Source organism: Nestor notabilis, unplaced genomic scaffold (assembly GCF_000696875.1).
Source record: "Nestor notabilis isolate BGI_N333 unplaced genomic scaffold, ASM69687v1 scaffold23962, whole genome shotgun sequence".
Lineage (NCBI taxonomy): Eukaryota > Metazoa > Chordata > Aves > Psittaciformes > Psittacidae > Nestor > Nestor notabilis.
The window spans coordinates 3,364-9,142 of NW_009917311.1; the positions used below are offsets into that span (position 1 = coordinate 3,364).

At 38.4% G+C, this 5,779-nt stretch overlaps 1 pseudogene; it reads right to left on the bottom strand.

The window, feature by feature from the left end:
• Positions 1–427: 427 nt before the first annotated feature.
• Positions 428–5,398, bottom strand: LOC104401561 (annotated as a pseudogene).
• Between the last annotated feature and the right edge of the window lie 381 nt (positions 5,399–5,779).

Below are 5,779 nucleotides of genomic sequence, written 5' to 3' on the forward strand. Positions count from 1 at the left end.
ACACAGTAAGTGCCAAGCTGCCCAAGCTGTCAGAGTGGCTTTTCAAGGCTTAGCAGTCTTAAAGGCAACATGGAACTAAAAGGGGGTACAAGCGTACCGGAGTCCAAAGAAAAGAGGAATGAGGGGGAACATAACCATATTGAAATACAGGATGACCTTGCAACAACAGGCTGCTGCAAGGAGGAAAGGAAGAATCTCTTCTCTGCAGATTGGTGAAAAGGGCAAGATCTGTTGCTTAAACTGCAGCAAGGAAATCCAAGGTAGGTACCAGGAAAAAACTCCACTAGCAGAGACAATGAAAACTGGATTATCTGGGAAATCAGTTATTCTGATGTCCTGAATTTGCCTCAGCCCTACAATCCAAGATTATCATCCCAGCATACAATTTATCAAATATAGTCTATGTGGATGTGTTTTATTCTATCACCCAACTGAGCATTTCCTCTGCAAGCCTCTAGGGATCTTTTGTGATCAGATGCAAAATAAGCAAATATGGTATTCTTCAAGTCTTCTTTGTCAATAACATTCAAAAGTCTGCCTATAAACAAAACAAAACATCAAAACTATGTCCAGAGATGCAGTCAGATTTTTTTTTAGGTGTTGACTCAAAATTCAGGAAGACCAAGTCTTTCTATTTACCTGAGCAATGCAAAGTGTAATCCTACATTACAGAAATAAGAGCCCAGCTGCTGAAAGTGTCCAAAATTTGTTTGTGATGTCTATAAACCCAGGAAAATAAAAAACAAAAACAATTGTAAAATAATTTAAATGAATGGCCCTTTTATTCAAGGTACTCAGAATACTGTCAACTTTATGCTGTAAATTCTCAGAGTCTAGGATCGCATCTATTGCATAGCCTCAAGCATCCTGGAAAGCTTTAGTGCTTAATAGTGCTGCATAGATTCCTAATCATCAAAAACTGCTGTGTCACACTAGGAACTGAACATGGATTCTAAGATCAGGCGGCATGCTATCAACCAAATCTTCTCTTGATGTCAGTGGTAAAAACTTCAGACTGCAATTCAAACCTAACTTCATAAGGAATGCTTTCAGTACCGATAACTTCAAATGTTTATACAGAATATGATTTATCTTGAATTGCTTGTCATCGTCATTTCTCATCACCTTCTGCATCAAACATTTGCCAAGAACAGCTTCCATAGCTCCCTCTTGTTGAGGCAGAAAGGAACAACAAAGTAAGGCTCAGGTTTAAAAACCTGATTGGCAATCAGAGCCTGGATTTAGACTGCAATGAGTCTTCATGATGTACTGACTTCACACAATTTAAGTGAAACTCCATAGCTTTTTAACTTGGCCTTTTGACCAGGAAAGAATTCTGATTTGTGATAAAAATGAACAAGCACACAAATCAACCACTGCATAATGTAGTATCATCAGCACCACTTAGATCTTCTGAGACTAGACAGAACTGGATGAATGTCATACATTTTGATTAACAACATGATCAAGCACATGTCTGATCTGCATTCAACACTGCAGCACAGATGTGTGTCAATTAAGAAAGAAAAAGAACAAATCCTCACAAGGAAATTTGAGCTTTCATCTTAAAGAAAAAAAAACAACAAACAAACAAACAAACAAAAAAACCAAACAAAAAACCAACCCCCCCAAAATCCCTCAAAACAAAGAGGTGTGGTAATGGTCTGGCATTCTCTGGAGCCAGCTGTGTGTCCAAGGCAAAAAGAGTTCTGTGACAACCCCTTATAAATTGTTTTTCACATTCAAATGAACGAAGGATTTTCTTCAAGACCACCACTTACCCACCATCTAGTCCATCTGCTCTCCATTTAGGCCATGCCGGCTTCTTCCCTGAAACTTCTCTGTGGTAATAAAAGGGATGTGAATATGTAAAAGGGAAACAAGGAGAAGAAATGAAATGTTTCTGAAATGAAAGAAAACAATAGTCTTTTCTCTGCTGTCACTCAACCCAAAATATAACAGTGGTATCATTGTGGCTATCTCAATAAAAATTATTACTGTGGTCTAAACCAAAACTTTTTTATTTCGATATCTGTGCAGTTTTGAGGTTTGGGAGACAGAGAGGACTAAAACACCCCTCAAAGATGTTGATTCTGTATTAAGACCAAAATAGTAAAGGGCCTTTTCTCTTTCTGGTTCCAAATTAGACATGTGTAGAACATTAAATAACTGTGAAAGTTCATAGCCAGAAGTGACATGGTCTCAGAGGCAAGGAGAACAGGACTTGCTGACATCAGGACAGATAGTTCAGCATGCGCCAGCTGCCTAACCTAGTGGTGTAGGACACAGTGATGACATTATTTCCAAAAATCCTTAAGAGGCAATACAATTTTTTTTGTTACCTTCCAATGAAAGAAACTGACTCCTTGAGCGTATTAGAAGTATTTTTTCTAGATTCATTGGTTGTTCAGTGATATCGTGGTTTCTCATTGGGATGCAGTTCCAGTGCTTGGTGAAACCATAGCTGGAGAACCAGCAGATGAAATACAGAAGACCACAGATGGCCAGACATATGATTTTCCATTTTACTGAGAATAAATCAGCGAGATTTCCAATCAGAAGAGTAAGCACTGCAAGGATGATCATCTGAGTGTAAAGCCAATATGTATCTTGAAAACTTGTCCAGTTCAGGGTCATCTGTGCCTTGACACTTATTCAGAAGGGTAAAAGGCATGCCGTAAAAAATAATCAAAGCCATGATTTAGAGGATGGCGGCAGTGATCACAGTGGGATTTGCAGTTTACACACATCTGCCACTTCCCTGAAAATATAAACCAAATAACTTCAATCTAACATTGTTATTCTTGGGTGTGTCTGCCTGTATGTCTAATGGGTTGGCTACACTCCTTGCTTAATGTGCTGCCAAGGGAGGAACTGGTCTGGAACAGGGACAAACTCAGGGAGTAATTGTGTGTTGGAATTTTGTCTGCCTAGAACAGCTGTTTTTCCTCACTTATCTGTTAAAATTCCACACAGGACAGTGGTCCAAGTCAGAGGCCTTCCTGAATAAGAAGTTGCAATAGTTGGTGCTTATTATTTTTCACATGAAGTAACCATTCATTAATGGGTCACCTGATGGGAGAAACCAGAGAAACCCCTGTGCCAGAAGAAGCAGCTAAGCACAAAAACATAAACCAATTTATGCACAAAATCTATCTGACCTTCACAGTTTAGGAACAGATTGCAGGAAGAAGGTGTACATATTGGCTCTGTGTGTCTATATTCATCCTGAAATGAGTAGCTAAAATAGGCCATTCCAATTATCCACTACAATTGGACATATCAGAGTATGTCATACACTGATGATCAACCTTAATGAAGTCATATTACAGAGCAGTGTCATTATCCTGACCTTGAAGGATGGACAGGCTTAGGGGCTGTTACTTAGATAAGTAACTCCTGAGAACTGCTAACCAGTTCTGCACTTGTGTATATGAATGTAGGTTACAGTAGAAGCTATAGAAGACTGCAGTGAGCTAGGGAAAGTTCACCCCTTTGCACAAGCTGCTGTGAAGTCAGCATATCACCAAGACTCACTTCAGTTTAGGAACTAAATGACACCTCAGAGTGGCTCAGCCAAGTAGAGGTGTGAAAATCACGGTAATTACAATTAAGCATATGACACCTTTTACATCAAATAGTTTAAAAATAAGAAGTGCTTGAAAGACATGGTCTTTAATTGCTGTTCAAACAAAATTAGCAAAGAGTTGACAGAATTTTTTTTCTGGGACACATATTGTGATCCAAACCCCACTGAAGTCAATGCAACTCTTCCAGCTTTTCTTCGTCAGAGTATCTTGTTTTCAGAAAATAAGCTACTTTTAGAGCTAAACTGTGACAACAAACAAACATCAAAGGATGCATCAATAACAGAATATCTAGCCACCAGATACATTTAAGACCACTGTGGTGTCTGGGTACCAGATAACATGTTTCTGCTCTAATGGGTCAGTGAATATCTCTGTTCTTCCTAAAGTAATTTGTACTGATCAAACAAGATTCTTTCCTCTGCATTTATTTGTGTTTTCAGTGTACATCTACATATTCCATACGTCCCCATGTTGGATTTGTCAGATATGCTGTGCTGACACTGGGGCTCATGGATGGCGTTCTGAAAACCCTGCTGATTTTGAAAGTCATGCATACAAGAAACTCCAGTTTAACTGATTCTAGACATTTTGGCAAAGAAAAATATTTAGAAAAGCAGCTTCATTTAAATAACAAACAGATAGGCATCAAGTTGCTATGTCTCATACCTACAAGTGCTATAGAATAACCTTGCTGGTGCAGTATTCTGGCAAAAGAAGTTTCATTTGTTGGTAGCCCTCCAGAAGACCTGTTTCAATAGAGAACCTACTGTTCAGTGCTGGATGCCATGCCTAGAGAGGAATAACAGTCTTTAAAATGAAGCCAGATTTCATACTTCCAGTCTTCTCAGCTTATTCTTGCTAATGAATAGGCCTCAGTTGCCTAAGCCTAGTGCCTTTTTGTAAGCCCTTTAGTATGCCCTGGGGTATTCTAGCTGACCCCCAGAACGATGGCTCCTCCAACTCCTACATAGCAGATGCCTCAGCTATGCTGGTGTGTCTACAAATTGCACTAAGATGCCTGTGTTTGGACATAAGGCATTACAACAGAAGTTCTATCAAAATACAACATTAAAAGAAAAAAAAAATGGGGGAAAAATAATAAAAGATGTTTAAATAGAATAAAAGACTTACAGAACCAGGGGTACCCACTTCTGAAGTGTACAGTTCATGATCATATTTCTCCTTTAGCAAGTCAAAATCGCACCAGAGGAGCTACACAAATTATTTCTGCCATACTTGGTGGCTAAAGGTTTCTGTCATTAATTTACATGGCTGAAGTAAATATGTTTTAAAATGTGATTGTGGAAAACTATTCCATGGTCTGACACACTTCACCATGAAAAGTTTGCCAGGATACTAAAGATATTACACTTAATATAATCTGAATACCACTGAACATACAGTGTTTACACTTTTTTTCCCCTCCCCTGTTTCTACCTCTGGGTACTTTTCATTCTTTGGATTTTCACCCATTTCTGTGTTTTCAATTTGCCCCATTGAGAGTGCTTTATATGGGGATTTTCTCACAGAAATCAATCACTAAATCTGGTCATCTTTATTTTCATCCATCTCACTAAGACTCCAAATCCTTAGATTAACTAGTCCTTAAAGTGGTTTATTCAAAGGGATTTTTAACAGCAACAATGGCTAGACAAGCTGCAGTGAACCATTAGAGAGAGGCCCAACCTGATCTGATATGGTATCTGCCAGTCAGGAAAGCTGCTCTGCTTGGAGTACAGACAGCAGCTTCAGCAATGTGCTGAGAAAATCTCACTCCAAAATTCGCCAAGCCATCAGTATTAGGGGTCCTAAAGAGAAAATCCCATCTCTGATAAAAACATATTGCACAGAAGTTTGCAGTATTCCACTCCTAGTTTTGTCAAGGACCTCACTATCAAATTTACATAGCTCTCTGTTTATCTGGGAAAGCTCTATTTCATATTTTTTGAGATACCTTGAGCACTTAGAAATTAATTTTCCATGAATGCATGTATTTTTATTAATAAATAAAAAAGGGGGAGGGGAGGAAGGGGAAGGCATTTCAGGTCTATCCCATGTGTAAAGCTCATGCAGCATAGTGAAAAATAATCCATTCACAGATACAGTACAACAAAATTTCCAAGAGTGTAATAGGTTAAACACAGGAGATATTTATATATATATATATATAAATAAAAATAATACATATA